The sequence below is a fragment of the Globicephala melas genome, unplaced genomic scaffold (genome assembly GCF_963455315.2).
Source record: "Globicephala melas unplaced genomic scaffold, mGloMel1.2 SCAFFOLD_309, whole genome shotgun sequence".
NCBI classification, from domain to species: Eukaryota; Metazoa; Chordata; class Mammalia; order Artiodactyla; family Delphinidae; genus Globicephala; species Globicephala melas.
The window spans coordinates 229949-250578 of record NW_027207479.1 but is presented as its reverse complement, the minus strand read 5'-3'; the positions used below and the strand labels follow the sequence as shown (position 1 = coordinate 250578).

Here is a 20630-nt window from a genome sequence, read left to right as displayed (position 1 = left end):
AAGGCGAGATGGGTCAGGGCCTGGGTTCCTGAGGGGCTGAGAATCAAAGCAGGGATAGAAGAAAGGGGACAGGCCCACATCCCCTGAACCCACGCCGGCGCCCACTCACCTTTGTGGAAAATACGATTGAAAAGTGCCCGCAAGAATCTCTTCAGATGCCTCCAGAGTTGAGGCAAGAAGGGGAGGGGGGAGGCCGGGAGCAGGGTGAGCCCTGAAATCCAACCCTTGTCCCGGTCACACCCCAGCAGCCCTCCCACCTCAGCCCCTTCAAGACCCCAGGGCTCCCCCAACCGCGCTGCACAGATCCTGCCCTGACCATAGTCACCATGTTGATCCCCACGTTGAGCAAGATGAAGCTGACCGGGATCAGAAGAATTGAGTATCCTTGCTCCTGGCATTTCCTGGGGATGGGGCCAGTGAACGGCTCGGCTCGGTAGTAGTTTCGCTCACCCATGGCCGTTGGTCCCAGGACTGCCTGGGCCCTCTGCCCTCCAGTTTTAACTGGGAGCCAGACTGGGTCATAATGGGGCAGGTGGTGAGGTCACAGTGAGGGAGGGGGATGAAAAGGAGGGCCCAGAGTGGCATTCCCTGGTAACCAGGGTCAGGTAAGCTGAGCCTGGACAGTCAAACAGGGCCCGGTGGCCGGCATACATCCCCTCGAGCGGTCATTCATTCGCTCACCGCCCGCTGACTCACTTGTTCAAATGACACATTGCGTCTCTTGGCCCCTCTTGAGACTAGGAAGACCTTGGCCTCAGAGGCCTGCTGAAGGCCTGGCTGGAGTCCAGAGCCTCAGCCTTCTTCATGCCCTTCACTGGGCCTGGAGCTGGACCTGCCCAGATGTGGAACCTCCCAGTTTGGAAGCAACTTCTTGTATGAGGCTCTCTGTGGACAGGGACAGCTGAGACACAGAGGAGGTGCCCAGAGACCAGGGGTTTGGAGTCTGCAGCTGCAGATGTACTTAGTGCATGGTATAGGACCAGGAGGGGCCTGCTGGCAGAACTGTGGCCACTAAACCAAAGGGACCCTCAGGCCAAGAAGGGGACACTGGCTTCTTATTGCAGGAAGCCAAGCGCAGGGACCCAGGCTGGCAGAAGGAGTGGTGCTTCCAAGCCACAGACCACCAATGTTTCCTGGACTCTGGCGCTCTTTATTCCTCTCTCCATGCCCTGCCGCCCCCTGCCCCTGCCCCCATTTGCTGCTGGTAAGTTCACTTTCCCAGTCTGGCTCCCGTGCAGAGAGGGCCTGGAGGCCGAGGTGGAAGGTAGCAGCGAGTTGGCCCGCGCTTGGCCCTCCTGCGGTTGCCGCTTCAGCACCAGACTGTCATACACCTGGTAGTTGGCATTGCCTCCCGGGTTCCGGCTGAGTGGCATGAAGGTGGGCGGGGGTGGAGGGTGCTCGGTAGCCTGGACGTCGGGCAGGAGGTGAGAGGGGCGGAGGAGCAGCGCTGAGCTGGGAGCCGGGGCCCGCTGGTCCAAGGCCTCGGCCAGTACCGTGAGGGAGGCGGAGGTGGCCACAGGGCGCCGCAAGGGCAGGATCTCAGCCCATTCGGCCGCCGGGTGCCGCACCTCGTGGGGATCGCGGGAGTAATCCAAGTGTCCCGTGGAGGGATGCAGGCTGCGGTTGGACTCGCTGTGAGCACAGCTGGGGAGGCTACGTCTGTGGGCCGGTGGGGTGTCGCGCTACCAGGCGTCGGGCCGGTAGACCCGAGGCAACAGAGCGGATGGAGGCTCAGAGCCCTCCAGACCCAGACTCCGCCATGGGCCCAGTTGCCGTCCTTTCGGCCCGCGAGCCCCTCGACCTGCACCTGGCCGCCCCCACCGGCGCCCAGCCCCGGCGCCGCCACCTGTGTGCCGGTATGTCCCTCCACAGCTCCCTCCGTCAAAAGCCCCCCCCCACCCCGCCCCTCTGGCGTGTCACCGCGGCCGGGTGCGGGAGCGGGATCGAGGGCAGGGGCCGCTTCCCCGGGCCTGCCGGCCACCAGGGGCGGGGTCCTGAGCTCGGCGGGGGGTGTGGGGGCAAGGGTGGCCTTGCCGGGGCTGAGGGGCCGTGGCGACTCAATGGTGGCTCCCGGTGGCTTCGGGCCAGCTGCTGTCGGGCAGGAGGGCCGGCCCGGGCTGCGGCCGGGCTGCGCCTAGGGCCGCGTGGGCGGGCAGGGCCGATGCCCAAGGGACCGCGGGCCCCGGGCCCTGAAGCCTCCGGGGCCACGTCCCTGTGAGCGACGTGCGGGATCTTGGGCGGGGCGCCAAGCGCCGAAGGGTTTGCTGGGTCACGGCCGCCCTGGGCTGGGAGGTGGTCGCCAAACCCTCCGCCGCCGCCCGATACCCGAGACCTCCGTTGCCCCTGCCTGGGCGGGCGAGGGGGCCCTGCCGGGGCGGGCCGGCCGCCAGGCTGGCGTTAAGGCGCCAGCGCCAGCGAAACTGGGCCTCAAGAGGCCGCCCGCGGCCGCCCGCGGCCCCCCGCCCCCGTCTACGGCCATACCACCCTGAACGCGCCCGATCTCGTCTGATCTCGGAAGCTAAGCAGGGTCGGGCCTGGTTAGTACTTGGATGGGAGACCGCCTGGGAATACCGGGTGCTGTAGGCTTTTTGCCTCCCGCTCCGCCCGCCTTCTCCTTTACTCGCCCGCGGCGGGGGGGCCGCCGGCTCCGCCCCCGCCGAGCCCCGCTGCAGGCAGTAGTCAAGGTGGGTTTACCTGCCCGAGCAGGAAGCTTGGGCGATGGCAGAAGTGGGAAGAAACTCTTGAGCACAGGTTCTTGGGATCCACGGAGCAGCGCATGCACATGCGATGGGTGCCTACACAGCTGGCTTGCTTGTCTGTGGGGAAAGGCGAGATGGGTCAGGGCCTGGGTTCCTGAGGGGCTGAGAATCAAAGCAGGGATAGAAGAAAGGGGACAGGCCCACATCCCCTGAACCCACGCCGGCGCCCACTCACCTTTGTGGAAAATACGATTGAAAAGTGCCCGCAAGAATCTCTTCAGATGCCTCCAGAGTTGAGGCAAGAAGGGGAGGGGGGAGGCCGGGAGCAGGGTGAGCCCTGAAATCCAACCCTTGTCCCGGTCACACCCCAGCAGCCCTCCCACCTCAGCCCCTTCAAGACCCCAGGGCTCCCCCAACCGCGCTGCACAGATCCTGCCCTGACCATAGTCACCATGTTGATCCCCACGTTGAGCAAGATGAAGCTGACCGGGATCAGAAGAATTGAGTATCCTTGCTCCTGGCATTTCCTGGGGATGGGGCCAGTGAACGGCTCGGCTCGGTAGTAGTTTCGCTCACCCATGGCCGTTGGTCCCAGGACTGCCTGGGCCCTCTGCCCTCCAGTTTTAACTGGGAGCCAGACTGGGTCATAATGGGGCAGGTGGTGAGGTCACAGTGAGGGAGGGGGATGAAAAGGAGGGCCCAGAGTGGCATTCCCTGGTAACCAGGGTCAGGTAAGCTGAGCCTGGACAGTCAAACAGGGCCCGGTGGCCGGCATACATCCCCTCGAGCGGTCATTCATTCGCTCACCGCCCGCTGACTCACTTGTTCAAATGACACATTGCGTCTCTTGGCCCCTCTTGAGACTAGGAAGACCTTGGCCTCAGAGGCCTGCTGAAGGCCTGGCTGGAGTCCAGAGCCTCAGCCTTCTTCATGCCCTTCACTGGGCCTGGAGCTGGACCTGCCCAGATGTGGAACCTCCCAGTTTGGAAGCAACTTCTTGTATGAGGCTCTCTGTGGACAGGGACAGCTGAGACACAGAGGAGGTGCCCAGAGACCAGGGGTTTGGAGTCTGCAGCTGCAGATGTACTTAGTGCATGGTATAGGACCAGGAGGGGCCTGCTGGCAGAACTGTGGCCACTAAACCAAAGGGACCCTCAGGCCAAGAAGGGGACACTGGCTTCTTATTGCAGGAAGCCAAGCGCAGGGACCCAGGCTGGCAGAAGGAGTGGTGCTTCCAAGCCACAGACCACCAATGTTTCCTGGACTCTGGCGCTCTTTATTCCTCTCTCCATGCCCTGCCGCCCCCTGCCCCTGCCCCCATTTGCTGCTGGTAAGTTCACTTTCCCAGTCTGGCTCCCGTGCAGAGAGGGCCTGGAGGCCGAGGTGGAAGGTAGCAGCGAGTTGGCCCGCGCTTGGCCCTCCTGCGGTTGCCGCTTCAGCACCAGACTGTCATACACCTGGTAGTTGGCATTGCCTCCCGGGTTCCGGCTGAGTGGCATGAAGGTGGGCGGGGGTGGAGGGTGCTCGGTAGCCTGGACGTCGGGCAGGAGGTGAGAGGGGCGGAGGAGCAGCGCTGAGCTGGGAGCCGGGGCCCGCTGGTCCAAGGCCTCGGCCAGTACCGTGAGGGAGGCGGAGGTGGCCACAGGGCGCCGCAAGGGCAGGATCTCAGCCCATTCGGCCGCCGGGTGCCGCACCTCGTGGGGATCGCGGGAGTAATCCAAGTGTCCCGTGGAGGGATGCAGGCTGCGGTTGGACTCGCTGTGAGCACAGCTGGGGAGGCTACGTCTGTGGGCCGGTGGGGTGTCGCGCTACCAGGCGTCGGGCCGGTAGACCCGAGGCAACAGAGCGGATGGAGGCTCAGAGCCCTCCAGACCCAGACTCCGCCATGGGCCCAGTTGCCGTCCTTTCGGCCCGCGAGCCCCTCGACCTGCACCTGGCCGCCCCCACCGGCGCCCAGCCCCGGCGCCGCCACCTGTGTGCCGGTATGTCCCTCCACAGCTCCCTCCGTCAAAAGCCCCCCCCCACCCCGCCCCTCTGGCGTGTCACCGCGGCCGGGTGCGGGAGCGGGATCGAGGGCAGGGGCCGCTTCCCCGGGCCTGCCGGCCACCAGGGGCGGGGTCCTGAGCTCGGCGGGGGGTGTGGGGGCAAGGGTGGCCTTGCCGGGGCTGAGGGGCCGTGGCGACTCAATGGTGGCTCCCGGTGGCTTCGGGCCAGCTGCTGTCGGGCAGGAGGGCCGGCCCGGGCTGCGGCCGGGCTGCGCCTAGGGCCGCGTGGGCGGGCAGGGCCGATGCCCAAGGGACCGCGGGCCCCGGGCCCTGAAGCCTCCGGGGCCACGTCCCTGTGAGCGACGTGCGGGATCTTGGGCGGGGCGCCAAGCGCCGAAGGGTTTGCTGGGTCACGGCCGCCCTGGGCTGGGAGGTGGTCGCCAAACCCTCCGCCGCCGCCCGATACCCGAGACCTCCGTTGCCCCTGCCTGGGCGGGCGAGGGGGCCCTGCCGGGGCGGGCCGGCCGCCAGGCTGGCGTTAAGGCGCCAGCGCCAGCGAAACTGGGCCTCAAGAGGCCGCCCGCGGCCCCCCGCCCCCGTCTACGGCCATACCACCCTGAACGCGCCCGATCTCGTCTGATCTCGGAAGCTAAGCAGGGTCGGGCCTGGTTAGTACTTGGATGGGAGACCGCCTGGGAATACCGGGTGCTGTAGGCTTTTTGCCTCCCGCTCCGCCCGCCTTCTCCTTTACTCGCCCGCGGCGGGGGGGCCGCCGGCTCCGCCCCCGCCGAGCCCCGCTGCAGGCAGTAGTCAAGGTGGGTTTACCTGCCCGAGCAGGAAGCTTGGGCGATGGCAGAAGTGGGAAGAAACTCTTGAGCACAGGTTCTTGGGATCCACGGAGCAGCGCATGCACATGCGATGGGTGCCTACACAGCTGGCTTGCTTGTCTGTGGGGAAAGGCGAGATGGGTCAGGGCCTGGGTTCCTGAGGGGCTGAGAATCAAAGCAGGGATAGAAGAAAGGGGACAGGCCCACATCCCCTGAACCCACGCCGGCGCCCACTCACCTTTGTGGAAAATACGATTGAAAAGTGCCCGCAAGAATCTCTTCAGATGCCTCCAGAGTTGAGGCAAGAAGGGGAGGGGGGAGGCCGGGAGCAGGGTGAGCCCTGAAATCCAACCCTTGTCCCGGTCACACCCCAGCAGCCCTCCCACCTCAGCCCCTTCAAGACCCCAGGGCTCCCCCAACCGCGCTGCACAGATCCTGCCCTGACCATAGTCACCATGTTGATCCCCACGTTGAGCAAGATGAAGCTGACCGGGATCAGAAGAATTGAGTATCCTTGCTCCTGGCATTTCCTGGGGATGGGGCCAGTGAACGGCTCGGCTCGGTAGTAGTTTCGCTCACCCATGGCCGTTGGTCCCAGGACTGCCTGGGCCCTCTGCCCTCCAGTTTTAACTGGGAGCCAGACTGGGTCATAATGGGGCAGGTGGTGAGGTCACAGTGAGGGAGGGGGATGAAAAGGAGGGCCCAGAGTGGCATTCCCTGGTAACCAGGGTCAGGTAAGCTGAGCCTGGACAGTCAAACAGGGCCCGGTGGCCGGCATACATCCCCTCGAGCGGTCATTCATTCGCTCACCGCCCGCTGACTCACTTGTTCAAATGACACATTGCGTCTCTTGGCCCCTCTTGAGACTAGGAAGACCTTGGCCTCAGAGGCCTGCTGAAGGCCTGGCTGGAGTCCAGAGCCTCAGCCTTCTTCATGCCCTTCACTGGGCCTGGAGCTGGACCTGCCCAGATGTGGAACCTCCCAGTTTGGAAGCAACTTCTTGTATGAGGCTCTCTGTGGACAGGGACAGCTGAGACACAGAGGAGGTGCCCAGAGACCAGGGGTTTGGAGTCTGCAGCTGCAGATGTACTTAGTGCATGGTATAGGACCAGGAGGGGCCTGCTGGCAGAACTGTGGCCACTAAACCAAAGGGACCCTCAGGCCAAGAAGGGGACACTGGCTTCTTATTGCAGGAAGCCAAGCGCAGGGACCCAGGCTGGCAGAAGGAGTGGCGCTTCCAAGCCACAGACCACCAATGTTTCCTGGACTCTGGCGCTCTTTATTCCTCTCTCCATGCCCTGCCGCCCCCTGCCCCTGCCCCCATTTGCTGCTGGTAAGTTCACTTTCCCAGTCTGGCTCCCGTGCAGAGAGGGCCTGGAGGCCGAGGTGGAAGGTAGCAGCGAGTTGGCCCGCGCTTGGCCCTCCTGCGGTTGCCGCTTCAGCACCAGACTGTCATACACCTGGTAGTTGGCATTGCCTCCCGGGTTCCGGCTGAGTGGCATGAAGGTGGGCGGGGGTGGAGGGTGCTCGGTAGCCTGGACGTCGGGCAGGAGGTGAGAGGGGCGGAGGAGCAGCGCTGAGCTGGGAGCCGGGGCCCGCTGGTCCAAGGCCTCGGCCAGTACCGTGAGGGAGGCGGAGGTGGCCACAGGGCGCCGCAAGGGCAGGATCTCAGCCCATTCGGCCGCCGGGTGCCGCACCTCGTGGGGATCGCGGGAGTAATCCAAGTGTCCCGTGGAGGGATGCAGGCTGCGGTTGGACTCGCTGTGAGCACAGCTGGGGAGGCTACGTCTGTGGGCCGGTGGGGTGTCGCGCTACCAGGCGTCGGGCCGGTAGACCCGAGGCAACAGAGCGGATGGAGGCTCAGAGCCCTCCAGACCCAGACACCGCCATGGGCCCAGTTGCCGTCCTTTCGGCCCGCGAGCCCCTCGACCTGCACCTGGCCGCCCCCACCGGCGCCCAGCCCCGGCGCCGCCACCTGTGTGCCGGTATGTCCCTCCACAGCTCCCTCCGTCAAAAGCCCCCCCCCACCCCGCCCCTCTGGCGTGTCACCGCGGCCGGGTGCGGGAGCGGGATCGAGGGCAGGGGCCGCTTCCCCGGGCCTGCCGGCCACCAGGGGCGGGGTCCTGAGCTCGGCGGGGGGTGTGGGGGCAAGGGTGGCCTTGCCGGGGCTGAGGGGCCGTGGCGACTCAATGGTGGCTCCCGGTGGCTTCGGGCCAGCTGCTGTCGGGCAGGAGGGCCGGCCCGGGCTGCGGCCGGGCTGCGCCTAGGGCCGCGTGGGCGGGCAGGGCCGATGCCCAAGGGACCGCGGGCCCCGGGCCCTGAAGCCTCCGGGGCCACGTCCCTGTGAGCGACGTGCGGGATCTTGGGCGGGGCGCCAAGCGCCGAAGGGTTTGCTGGGTCACGGCCGCCCTGGGCTGGGAGGTGGTCGCCAAACCCTCCGCCGCCGCCCGATACCCGAGACCTCCGTTGCCCCTGCCTGGGCGGGCGAGGGGGCCCTGCCGGGGCGGGCCGGCCGCCAGGCTGGCGTTAAGGCGCCAGCGCCAGCGAAACTGGGCCTCAAGAGGCCGCCCGCGGCCCCCCGCCCCCGTCTACGGCCATACCACCCTGAACGCGCCCGATCTCGTCTGATCTCGGAAGCTAAGCAGGGTCGGGCCTGGTTAGTACTTGGATGGGAGACCGCCTGGGAATACCGGGTGCTGTAGGCTTTTTGCCTCCCGCTCCGCCCGCCTTCTCCTTTACTCGCCCGCGGCGGGGGGGCCGCCGGCTCCGCCCCCGCCGAGCCCCGCTGCAGGCAGTAGTCAAGGTGGGTTTACCTGCCCGAGCAGGAAGCTTGGGCGATGGCAGAAGTGGGAAGAAACTCTTGAGCACAGGTTCTTGGGATCCACGGAGCAGCGCATGCACATGCGATGGGTGCCTACACAGCTGGCTTGCTTGTCTGTGGGGAAAGGCGAGATGGGTCAGGGCCTGGGTTCCTGAGGGGCTGAGAATCAAAGCAGGGATAGAAGAAAGGGGACAGGCCCACATCCCCTGAACCCACGCCGGCGCCCACTCACCTTTGTGGAAAATACGATTGAAAAGTGCCCGCAAGAATCTCTTCAGATGCCTCCAGAGTTGAGGCAAGAAGGGGAGGGGGGAGGCCGGGAGCAGGGTGAGCCCTGAAATCCAACCCTTGTCCCGGTCACACCCCAGCAGCCCTCCCACCTCAGCCCCTTCAAGACCCCAGGGCTCCCCCAACCGCGCTGCACAGATCCTGCCCTGACCATAGTCACCATGTTGATCCCCACGTTGAGCAAGATGAAGCTGACCGGGATCAGAAGAATTGAGTATCCTTGCTCCTGGCATTTCCTGGGGATGGGGCCAGTGAACGGCTCGGCTCGGTAGTAGTTTCGCTCACCCATGGCCGTTGGTCCCAGGACTGCCTGGGCCCTCTGCCCTCCAGTTTTAACTGGGAGCCAGACTGGGTCATAATGGGGCAGGTGGTGAGGTCACAGTGAGGGAGGGGGATGAAAAGGAGGGCCCAGAGTGGCATTCCCTGGTAACCAGGGTCAGGTAAGCTGAGCCTGGACAGTCAAACAGGGCCCGGTGGCCGGCATACATCCCCTCGAGCGGTCATTCATTCGCTCACCGCCCGCTGACTCACTTGTTCAAATGACACATTGCGTCTCTTGGCCCCTCTTGAGACTAGGAAGACCTTGGCCTCAGAGGCCTGCTGAAGGCCTGGCTGGAGTCCAGAGCCTCAGCCTTCTTCATGCCCTTCACTGGGCCTGGAGCTGGACCTGCCCAGATGTGGAACCTCCCAGTTTGGAAGCAACTTCTTGTATGAGGCTCTCTGTGGACAGGGACAGCTGAGACACAGAGGAGGTGCCCAGAGACCAGGGGTTTGGAGTCTGCAGCTGCAGATGTACTTAGTGCATGGTATAGGACCAGGAGGGGCCTGCTGGCAGAACTGTGGCCACTAAACCAAAGGGACCCTCAGGCCAAGAAGGGGACACTGGCTTCTTATTGCAGGAAGCCAAGCGCAGGGACCCAGGCTGGCAGAAGGAGTGGCGCTTCCAAGCCACAGACCACCAATGTTTCCTGGACTCTGGCGCTCTTTATTCCTCTCTCCATGCCCTGCCGCCCCCTGCCCCTGCCCCCATTTGCTGCTGGTAAGTTCACTTTCCCAGTCTGGCTCCCGTGCAGAGAGGGCCTGGAGGCCGAGGTGGAAGGTAGCAGCGAGTTGGCCCGCGCTTGGCCCTCCTGCGGTTGCCGCTTCAGCACCAGACTGTCATACACCTGGTAGTTGGCATTGCCTCCCGGGTTCCGGCTGAGTGGCATGAAGGTGGGCGGGGGTGGAGGGTGCTCGGTAGCCTGGACGTCGGGCAGGAGGTGAGAGGGGCGGAGGAGCAGCGCTGAGCTGGGAGCCGGGGCCCGCTGGTCCAAGGCCTCGGCCAGTACCGTGAGGGAGGCGGAGGTGGCCACAGGGCGCCGCAAGGGCAGGATCTCAGCCCATTCGGCCGCCGGGTGCCGCACCTCGTGGGGATCGCGGGAGTAATCCAAGTGTCCCGTGGAGGGATGCAGGCTGCGGTTGGACTCGCTGTGAGCACAGCTGGGGAGGCTACGTCTGTGGGCCGGTGGGGTGTCGCGCTACCAGGCGTCGGGCCGGTAGACCCGAGGCAACAGAGCGGATGGAGGCTCAGAGCCCTCCAGACCCAGACTCCGCCATGGGCCCAGTTGCCGTCCTTTCGGCCCGCGAGCCCCTCGACCTGCACCTGGCCGCCCCCACCGGCGCCCAGCCCCGGCGCCGCCACCTGTGTGCCGGTATGTCCCTCCACAGCTCCCTCCGTCAAAAGCCCCCCCCCACCCCGCCCCTCTGGCGTGTCACCGCGGCCGGGTGCGGGAGCGGGATCGAGGGCAGGGGCCGCTTCCCCGGGCCTGCCGGCCACCAGGGGCGGGGTCCTGAGCTCGGCGGGGGGTGTGGGGGCAAGGGTGGCCTTGCCGGGGCTGAGGGGCCGTGGCGACTCAATGGTGGCTCCCGGTGGCTTCGGGCCAGCTGCTGTCGGGCAGGAGGGCCGGCCCGGGCTGCGGCCGGGCTGCGCCTAGGGCCGCGTGGGCGGGCAGGGCCGATGCCCAAGGGACCGCGGGCCCCGGGCCCTGAAGCCTCCGGGGCCACGTCCCTGTGAGCGACGTGCGGGATCTTGGGCGGGGCGCCAAGCGCCGAAGGGTTTGCTGGGTCACGGCCGCCCTGGGCTGGGAGGTGGTCGCCAAACCCTCCGCCGCCGCCCGATACCCGAGACCTCCGTTGCCCCTGCCTGGGCGGGCGAGGGGGCCCTGCCGGGGCGGGCCGGCCGCCAGGCTGGCGTTAAGGCGCCAGCGCCAGCGAAACTGGGCCTCAAGAGGCCGCCCGCGGCCCCCCGCCCCCGTCTACGGCCATACCACCCTGAACGCGCCCGATCTCGTCTGATCTCGGAAGCTAAGCAGGGTCGGGCCTGGTTAGTACTTGGATGGGAGACCGCCTGGGAATACCGGGTGCTGTAGGCTTTTTGCCTCCCGCTCCGCCCGCCTTCTCCTTTACTCGCCCGCGGCGGGGGGGCCGCCGGCTCCGCCCCCGCCGAGCCCCGCTGCAGGCAGTAGTCAAGGTGGGTTTACCTGCCCGAGCAGGAAGCTTGGGCGATGGCAGAAGTGGGAAGAAACTCTTGAGCACAGGTTCTTGGGATCCACGGAGCAGCGCATGCACATGCGATGGGTGCCTACACAGCTGGCTTGCTTGTCTGTGGGGAAAGGCGAGATGGGTCAGGGCCTGGGTTCCTGAGGGGCTGAGAATCAAAGCAGGGATAGAAGAAAGGGGACAGGCCCACATCCCCTGAACCCACGCCGGCGCCCACTCACCTTTGTGGAAAATACGATTGAAAAGTGCCCGCAAGAATCTCTTCAGATGCCTCCAGAGTTGAGGCAAGAAGGGGAGGGGGGAGGCCGGGAGCAGGGTGAGCCCTGAAATCCAACCCTTGTCCCGGTCACACCCCAGCAGCCCTCCCACCTCAGCCCCTTCAAGACCCCAGGGCTCCCCCAACCGCGCTGCACAGATCCTGCCCTGACCATAGTCACCATGTTGATCCCCACGTTGAGCAAGATGAAGCTGACCGGGATCAGAAGAATTGAGTATCCTTGCTCCTGGCATTTCCTGGGGATGGGGCCAGTGAACGGCTCGGCTCGGTAGTAGTTTCGCTCACCCATGGCCGTTGGTCCCAGGACTGCCTGGGCCCTCTGCCCTCCAGTTTTAACTGGGAGCCAGACTGGGTCATAATGGGGCAGGTGGTGAGGTCACAGTGAGGGAGGGGGATGAAAAGGAGGGCCCAGAGTGGCATTCCCTGGTAACCAGGGTCAGGTAAGCTGAGCCTGGACAGTCAAACAGGGCCCGGTGGCCGGCATACATCCCCTCGAGCGGTCATTCATTCGCTCACCGCCCGCTGACTCACTTGTTCAAATGACACATTGCGTCTCTTGGCCCCTCTTGAGACTAGGAAGACCTTGGCCTCAGAGGCCTGCTGAAGGCCTGGCTGGAGTCCAGAGCCTCAGCCTTCTTCATGCCCTTCACTGGGCCTGGAGCTGGACCTGCCCAGATGTGGAACCTCCCAGTTTGGAAGCAACTTCTTGTATGAGGCTCTCTGTGGACAGGGACAGCTGAGACACAGAGGAGGTGCCCAGAGACCAGGGGTTTGGAGTCTGCAGCTGCAGATGTACTTAGTGCATGGTATAGGACCAGGAGGGGCCTGCTGGCAGAACTGTGGCCACTAAACCAAAGGGACCCTCAGGCCAAGAAGGGGACACTGGCTTCTTATTGCAGGAAGCCAAGCGCAGGGACCCAGGCTGGCAGAAGGAGTGGCGCTTCCAAGCCACAGACCACCAATGTTTCCTGGACTCTGGCGCTCTTTATTCCTCTCTCCATGCCCTGCCGCCCCCTGCCCCTGCCCCCATTTGCTGCTGGTAAGTTCACTTTCCCAGTCTGGCTCCCGTGCAGAGAGGGCCTGGAGGCCGAGGTGGAAGGTAGCAGCGAGTTGGCCCGCGCTTGGCCCTCCTGCGGTTGCCGCTTCAGCACCAGACTGTCATACACCTGGTAGTTGGCATTGCCTCCCGGGTTCCGGCTGAGTGGCATGAAGGTGGGCGGGGGTGGAGGGTGCTCGGTAGCCTGGACGTCGGGCAGGAGGTGAGAGGGGCGGAGGAGCAGCGCTGAGCTGGGAGCCGGGGCCCGCTGGTCCAAGGCCTCGGCCAGTACCGTGAGGGAGGCGGAGGTGGCCACAGGGCGCCGCAAGGGCAGGATCTCAGCCCATTCGGCCGCCGGGTGCCGCACCTCGTGGGGATCGCGGGAGTAATCCAAGTGTCCCGTGGAGGGATGCAGGCTGCGGTTGGACTCGCTGTGAGCACAGCTGGGGAGGCTACGTCTGTGGGCCGGTGGGGTGTCGCGCTACCAGGCGTCGGGCCGGTAGACCCGAGGCAACAGAGCGGATGGAGGCTCAGAGCCCTCCAGACCCAGACTCCGCCATGGGCCCAGTTGCCGTCCTTTCGGCCCGCGAGCCCCTCGACCTGCACCTGGCCGCCCCCACCGGCGCCCAGCCCCGGCGCCGCCACCTGTGTGCCGGTATGTCCCTCCACAGCTCCCTCCGTCAAAAGCCCCCCCCCACCCCGCCCCTCTGGCGTGTCACCGCGGCCGGGTGCGGGAGCGGGATCGAGGGCAGGGGCCGCTTCCCCGGGCCTGCCGGCCACCAGGGGCGGGGTCCTGAGCTCGGCGGGGGGTGTGGGGGCAAGGGTGGCCTTGCCGGGGCTGAGGGGCCGTGGCGACTCAATGGTGGCTCCCGGTGGCTTCGGGCCAGCTGCTGTCGGGCAGGAGGGCCGGCCCGGGCTGCGGCCGGGCTGCGCCTAGGGCCGCGTGGGCGGGCAGGGCCGATGCCCAAGGGACCGCGGGCCCCGGGCCCTGAAGCCTCCGGGGCCACGTCCCTGTGAGCGACGTGCGGGATCTTGGGCGGGGCGCCAAGCGCCGAAGGGTTTGCTGGGTCACGGCCGCCCTGGGCTGGGAGGTGGTCGCCAAACCCTCCGCCGCCGCCCGATACCCGAGACCTCCGTTGCCCCTGCCTGGGCGGGCGAGGGGGCCCTGCCGGGGCGGGCCGGCCGCCAGGCTGGCGTTAAGGCGCCAGCGCCAGCGAAACTGGGCCTCAAGAGGCCGCCCGCGGCCCCCCGCCCCCGTCTACGGCCATACCACCCTGAACGCGCCCGATCTCGTCTGATCTCGGAAGCTAAGCAGGGTCGGGCCTGGTTAGTACTTGGATGGGAGACCGCCTGGGAATACCGGGTGCTGTAGGCTTTTTGCCTCCCGCTCCGCCCGCCTTCTCCTTTACTCGCCCGCGGCGGGGGGGCCGCCGGCTCCGCCCCCGCCGAGCCCCGCTGCAGGCAGTAGTCAAGGTGGGTTTACCTGCCCGAGCAGGAAGCTTGGGCGATGGCAGAAGTGGGAAGAAACTCTTGAGCACAGGTTCTTGGGATCCACGGAGCAGCGCATGCACATGCGATGGGTGCCTACACAGCTGGCTTGCTTGTCTGTGGGGAAAGGCGAGATGGGTCAGGGCCTGGGTTCCTGAGGGGCTGAGAATCAAAGCAGGGATAGAAGAAAGGGGACAGGCCCACATCCCCTGAACCCACGCCGGCGCCCACTCACCTTTGTGGAAAATACGATTGAAAAGTGCCCGCAAGAATCTCTTCAGATGCCTCCAGAGTTGAGGCAAGAAGGGGAGGGGGGAGGCCGGGAGCAGGGTGAGCCCTGAAATCCAACCCTTGTCCCGGTCACACCCCAGCAGCCCTCCCACCTCAGCCCCTTCAAGACCCCAGGGCTCCCCCAACCGCGCTGCACAGATCCTGCCCTGACCATAGTCACCATGTTGATCCCCACGTTGAGCAAGATGAAGCTGACCGGGATCAGAAGAATTGAGTATCCTTGCTCCTGGCATTTCCTGGGGATGGGGCCAGTGAACGGCTCGGCTCGGTAGTAGTTTCGCTCACCCATGGCCGTTGGTCCCAGGACTGCCTGGGCCCTCTGCCCTCCAGTTTTAACTGGGAGCCAGACTGGGTCATAATGGGGCAGGTGGTGAGGTCACAGTGAGGGAGGGGGATGAAAAGGAGGGCCCAGAGTGGCATTCCCTGGTAACCAGGGTCAGGTAAGCTGAGCCTGGACAGTCAAACAGGGCCCGGTGGCCGGCATACATCCCCTCGAGCGGTCATTCATTCGCTCACCGCCCGCTGACTCACTTGTTCAAATGACACATTGCGTCTCTTGGCCCCTCTTGAGACTAGGAAGACCTTGGCCTCAGAGGCCTGCTGAAGGCCTGGCTGGAGTCCAGAGCCTCAGCCTTCTTCATGCCCTTCACTGGGCCTGGAGCTGGACCTGCCCAGATGTGGAACCTCCCAGTTTGGAAGCAACTTCTTGTATGAGGCTCTCTGTGGACAGGGACAGCTGAGACACAGAGGAGGTGCCCAGAGACCAGGGGTTTGGAGTCTGCAGCTGCAGATGTACTTAGTGCATGGTATAGGACCAGGAGGGGCCTGCTGGCAGAACTGTGGCCACTAAACCAAAGGGACCCTCAGGCCAAGAAGGGGACACTGGCTTCTTATTGCAGGAAGCCAAGCGCAGGGACCCAGGCTGGCAGAAGGAGTGGCGCTTCCAAGCCACAGACCACCAATGTTTCCTGGACTCTGGCGCTCTTTATTCCTCTCTCCATGCCCTGCCGCCCCCTGCCCCTGCCCCCATTTGCTGCTGGTAAGTTCACTTTCCCAGTCTGGCTCCCGTGCAGAGAGGGCCTGGAGGCCGAGGTGGAAGGTAGCAGCGAGTTGGCCCGCGCTTGGCCCTCCTGCGGTTGCCGCTTCAGCACCAGACTGTCATACACCTGGTAGTTGGCATTGCCTCCCGGGTTCCGGCTGAGTGGCATGAAGGTGGGCGGGGGTGGAGGGTGCTCGGTAGCCTGGACGTCGGGCAGGAGGTGAGAGGGGCGGAGGAGCAGCGCTGAGCTGGGAGCCGGGGCCCGCTGGTCCAAGGCCTCGGCCAGTACCGTGAGGGAGGCGGAGGTGGCCACAGGGCGCCGCAAGGGCAGGATCTCAGCCCATTCGGCCGCCGGGTGCCGCACCTCGTGGGGATCGCGGGAGTAATCCAAGTGTCCCGTGGAGGGATGCAGGCTGCGGTTGGACTCGCTGTGAGCACAGCTGGGGAGGCTACGTCTGTGGGCCGGTGGGGTGTCGCGCTACCAGGCGTCGGGCCGGTAGACCCGAGGCAACAGAGCGGATGGAGGCTCAGAGCCCTCCAGACCCAGACTCCGCCATGGGCCCAGTTGCCGTCCTTTCGGCCCGCGAGCCCCTCGACCTGCACCTGGCCGCCCCCACCGGCGCCCAGCCCCGGCGCCGCCACCTGTGTGCCGGTATGTCCCTCCACAGCTCCCTCCGTCAAAAGCCCCCCCCCACCCCGCCCCTCTGGCGTGTCACCGCGGCCGGGTGCGGGAGCGGGATCGAGGGCAGGGGCCGCTTCCCCGGGCCTGCCGGCCACCAGGGGCGGGGTCCTGAGCTCGGCGGGGGGTGTGGGGGCAAGGGTGGCCTTGCCGGGGCTGAGGGGCCGTGGCGACTCAATGGTGGCTCCCGGTGGCTTCGGGCCAGCTGCTGTCGGGCAGGAGGGCCGGCCCGGGCTGCGGCCGGGCTGCGCCTAGGGCCGCGTGGGCGGGCAGGGCCGATGCCCAAGGGACCGCGGGCCCCGGGCCCTGAAGCCTCCGGGGCCACGTCCCTGTGAGCGACGTGCGGGATCTTGGGCGGGGCGCCAAGCGCCGAAGGGTTTGCTGGGTCACGGCCGCCCTGGGCTGGGAGGTGGTCGCCAAACCCTCCGCCGCCGCCCGATACCCGAGACCTCCGTTGCCCCTGCCTGGGCGGGCGAGGGGGCCCTGCCGGGGCGGGCCGGCCGCCAGGCTGGCGTTAAGGCGCCAGCGCCAGCGAAACTGGGCCTCAAGAGGCCGCCCGCGGCCGCCCGCGGCCCCCCGCCCCCGTCTACGGCCATACCACCCTGAACGCGCCCGATCTCGTCTGATCTCGGAAGCTAAGCAGGGTCGGGCCTGGTTAGTACTTGGATGGGAGACCGCCTGGGAATACCGGGTGCTGTAGGCTTTTTGCCTCCCGCTCCGCCCGCCTTCTCCTTTACTCGCCCGCGGCGGGGGGGCCGCCGGCTCCGCCCCCGCCGAGCCCCGCTGCAGGCAGTAGTCAAGGTGGGTTTACCTGCCCGAGCAGGAAGCTTGGGCGATGGCAGAAGTGGGAAGAAACTCTTGAGCACAGGTTCTTGGGATCCACGGAGCAGCGCATGCACATGCGATGGGTGCCTACACAGCTGGCTTGCTTGTCTGTGGGGAAAGGCGAGATGGGTCAGGGCCTGGGTTCCTGAGGGGCTGAGAATCAAGGCAGGGATAGAAGAAAGGGGACAGGCCCACATCCCCTGAACCCACGCCGGCGCCCACTCACCTTTGTGGAAAATACGATTGAAAAGTGCCCGCAAGAATCTCTTCAGATGCCTCCAGAGTTGAGGCAAGAAGGGGAGGGGGGAGGCCGGGAGCAGGGTGAGCCCTGAAATCCAACCCTTGTCCCGGTCACACCCCAGCAGCCCTCCCACCTCAGCCCCTTCAAGACCCCAGGGCTCCCCCAACCGCGCTGCACAGATCCTGCCCTGACCATAGTCACCATGTTGATCCCCACGTTGAGCAAGATGAAGCTGACCGGGATCAGAAGAATTGAGTATCCTTGCTCCTGGCATTTCCTGGGGATGGGGCCAGTGAACGGCTCGGCTCGGTAGTAGTTTCGCTCACCCATGGCCGTTGGTCCCAGGACTGCCTGGGCCCTCTGCCCTCCAGTTTTAACTGGGAGCCAGACTGGGTCATAATGGGGCAGGTGGTGAGGTCACAGTGAGGGAGGGGGATGAAAAGGAGGGCCCAGAGTGGCATTCCCTGGTAACCAGGGTCAGGTAAGCTGAGCCTGGACAGTCAAACAGGGCCCGGTGGCCGGCATACATCCCCTCGAGCGGTCATTCATTCGCTCACCGCCCGCTGACTCACTTGTTCAAATGACACATTGCGTCTCTTGGCCCCTCTTGAGACTAGGAAGACCTTGGCCTCAGAGGCCTGCTGAAGGCCTGGCTGGAGTCCAGAGCCTCAGCCTTCTTCATGCCCTTCACTGGGCCTGGAGCTGGACCTGCCCAGATGTGGAACCTCCCAGTTTGGAAGCAACTTCTTGTATGAGGCTCTCTGTGGACAGGGACAGCTGAGACACAGAGGAGGTGCCCAGAGACCAGGGGTTTGGAGTCTGCAGCTGCAGATGTACTTAGTGCATGGTATAGGACCAGGAGGGGCCTGCTGGCAGAACTGTGGCCACTAAACCAAAGGGACCCTCAGGCCAAGAAGGGGACACTGGCTTCTTATTGCAGGAAGCCAAGCGCAGGGACCCAGGCTGGCAGAAGGAGTGGCGCTTCCAAGCCACAGACCACCAATGTTTCCTGGACTCTGGCGCTCTTTATTCCTCTCTCCATGCCCTGCCGCCCCCTGCCCCTGCCCCCACTTGCTGCTGGTAAGTTCATTTTCCCAGTCTGGCTCCCGTGCAGAGAGGGCCTGGAGGCCGAGGTGGAAGGTAGCAGCGAGTTGGCCCGCGCTTGGCCCTCCTGCGGTTGCCGCTTCAGCACCAGACTGTCATACACCTGGTAGTTGGCATTGCCTCCCGGGTTCCGGCTGAGTGGCATGAAGGTGGGCGGGGGTGGAGGGTGCTCGGTAGCCTGGACGTCGGGCAGGAGGTGAGAGGGGCGGAGGAGCAGCGCTGAGCTGGGAGCCGGGGCCCGCTGGTCCGAGGCCTCGGCCAGTACCGTGAGGGAGGCGGAGGTGGCCACAGGGCGCCGCAAGGGCAGGATCTCAGCCCATTCGGCCGCCGGGTGCCGCACCTCGTGGGGATCGCGGGAGTAATCCAAGTGTCCCGTGGAGGGATGCAGGCTGCGGTTGGACTCGCTGTGAGCACAGCTGGGGAGGCTACGTCTCTGGGCCGGTGGGGTGTCGCGCTACCAGGCGTCGGGCCGGTAGACCCGAGGCAACAGAGCGGATGGAGGCTCAGAGCCCTCCAGACCCAGACTCCGCCATGGGCCCAGTTGCCGTCCTTTCGGCCCGCGAGCCCCTCGACCTGCACCTGGCCGCCCCCACCGGCGCCCAGCCCCGGCGCCGCCACCTGTGTGCCGGTGTGTCCCTCCACAGCTCCCTCCGTCAAAAGCCCCCCCCCACCCCGCCCCTCTGGCGTGTCACCGCGGCCGGGTGCGGGAGCGGGATCGAGGGCAGGGGCCGCTTCCCCGGGCCTGCCGGCCACCAGGGGCGGGGTCCTGAGCTCGGCGGGGGGTGTGGGGGCAAGGGTGGCCTTGCCGGGGCTGAGGGGCCGTGGCGACTCAATGGTGGCTCCCGGTGGCTTCGGGCCAGCTGCTGTCGGGCAGGAGGGCCGGCCCGGGCTGCGGCCGGGCTGCGCCTAGGGCCGCGTGGGCGGGCAGGGCCGATGCCCAAGGGACCGCGGGCCCCGGGCCCTGAAGCCTCCGGGGCCACGTCCCTGTGAGCGACGTGCGGGATCTTGGGCGGGGCGCCAAGCGCCGAAGGGTTTGCTGGGTCACGGCCGCCCTGGGCTGGGAGGTGGTCGCCAAACCCTCCGCCGCCGCCCGATACCCGAGACCTCCGTTGCCCCTGCCTGGGCGGGCGAGGGGGCCCTGCCGGGGCGGGCCGGCCGCCAGGCTGGCGTTAAGGCGCCAGCGCCAGCGAAACTGGGCCTCAAGAGGCCGCCCGCGGCCCCCCGCCCCCGTCTACGGCCATACCACCCTGAACGCGCCCGATCTCGTCTGATCTCGGAAGCTAAGCAGGGTCGGGCCTGGTTAGTACTTGGATGGGAGACCGCCTGGGAATACCGGGTGCTGTAGGCTTTTTGCCTCCCGCTCCGCCCGCCTTCTCCTTTACTCGCCCGCGGCGGGGGCCGCCGGCTCCGCCCCCGCCGGGCCCCGCTGCAGGCCCCACCTCCTCAGGCCCCTCCCACCACGGCGCGCGCCGGCGGGGTCGCTCCCCGCCGGCCCGGCCGGCCAGGCGGCCAGAAGGCGGCCCTGGAAGGCAGCCGCACCCCAGACGCTCCCGGGGTGGCTGGCCCGGACCCAGACTCCGCCGCGGGCCCAGTTGCCGTCCTTTCGGCCCGCGAGCCCCTCGACCTGCACCTGGCCGCCCCCACCGGCGCCCAGCCCCGGCGCCGCCACCTGTGTGCCGGTGTGTCCCTCCACAGCTCCCTCCGACAAAAGCCCCCCCCCACCCCGCCCCTCTGGCGTGTCACCGCGGCCGGGTGCGGGAGCGGGATCGAGGGCAGGGGCCGCTTCCCCGGGCCTGCCGGCCACCAGGGGCGGGGTCCTGAGCTCGGCGGGGGGTGTGGGGGCAAGGGTGGCCTTGCCGGGGCTGAGGGGCCGTGGCGACTCAATGGTGGCTCCCGGTGGCTTCGGGCCAGCTGCTGTCGGGCAGGAGGGCCGGCCCGGGCTGCGGCCGGGCTGCGCCTAGGGCCGCGTGGGCAGGCAGGGCCGATGCCCAAGGGACCGCGGGCCCCGGGCCCTGAAGCCTCCGGGGCCACGTCCCTGTGAGCGACGTGCGGGATCTTGGGCGGGGCGCCAAGCGCCGAAGGGTTTGCTGGGTCACGGCCGCCCTGGGCTGGGAGGTGGTCGCCAAACCCTCCGCCGCCGCCCGATACCCGAGACCTCCGTTGCCCCTGCCTGGGCGGGCGAGGGGGCCCTGCCGGGGCGGGCCGGCCGCCAGGCTGGCGTTAAGGCGCCAGCGCCAGCGAAACTGGGCCTCAAGAGGCCGCCCGCGGCCCCCCGCCCCCGTCTACGGCCATACCACCCTGAACGCGCCCGATCTCGTCTGATCTCGGAAGCTAAGCAGGGTCGGGCCTGGTTAGTACTTGGATGGGAGACCGCCTGGGAATACCGGGTGCTGTAGGCTTTTTGCCTCCCGCTCCGCCCGCCTTCTCCTTTACTCGCCCGCGGCGGGGGGGCCGCCGGCTCCGCCCCCGCCGAGCCCCGCTGCAGGCAGTAG

At 66.8% G+C, this 20630-nt stretch overlaps 8 non-coding genes across 8 annotated transcripts; all 8 read left to right on the top strand.

The window, feature by feature from the left end:
• Nucleotides 1-2467: 2467 nt before the first annotated feature.
• On the top strand, nt 2468-2586 carry LOC132594789 (5S ribosomal RNA). The gene has a single exon (XR_009560958.1). It is a non-coding gene; the product is annotated as a 5S ribosomal RNA (ribosomal RNA).
• A 2696-nt stretch (nt 2587-5282) lies between these two features.
• Nucleotides 5283-5401, top strand: LOC132594788 (5S ribosomal RNA). Its single transcript, XR_009560957.1, has one exon. It is a non-coding gene; the product is annotated as a 5S ribosomal RNA (ribosomal RNA).
• A 2696-nt stretch (nt 5402-8097) lies between these two features.
• On the top strand, nt 8098-8216 carry LOC132594786 (5S ribosomal RNA). The gene has a single exon (XR_009560955.1). It is a non-coding gene; the product is annotated as a 5S ribosomal RNA (ribosomal RNA).
• A 2696-nt stretch (nt 8217-10912) lies between these two features.
• On the top strand, nt 10913-11031 carry LOC132594785 (5S ribosomal RNA). The gene has a single exon (XR_009560954.1). It is a non-coding gene; the product is annotated as a 5S ribosomal RNA (ribosomal RNA).
• Nucleotides 11032-13727: 2696 nt separating this feature from the next.
• Nucleotides 13728-13846, top strand: LOC132594784 (5S ribosomal RNA). The gene has a single exon (XR_009560953.1). It is a non-coding gene; the product is annotated as a 5S ribosomal RNA (ribosomal RNA).
• A 2706-nt stretch (nt 13847-16552) lies between these two features.
• Nucleotides 16553-16671, top strand: LOC132594783 (5S ribosomal RNA). Its single transcript, XR_009560952.1, has one exon. It is a non-coding gene; the product is annotated as a 5S ribosomal RNA (ribosomal RNA).
• A 2696-nt stretch (nt 16672-19367) lies between these two features.
• On the top strand, nt 19368-19486 carry LOC132594782 (5S ribosomal RNA). Its single transcript, XR_009560951.1, has one exon. It is a non-coding gene; the product is annotated as a 5S ribosomal RNA (ribosomal RNA).
• A 932-nt stretch (nt 19487-20418) lies between these two features.
• LOC132594780 (5S ribosomal RNA) lies at nt 20419-20537 on the top strand. Its single transcript, XR_009560949.1, has one exon. It is a non-coding gene; the product is annotated as a 5S ribosomal RNA (ribosomal RNA).
• The last annotated feature ends 93 nt before the right edge of the window (nt 20538-20630 follow it).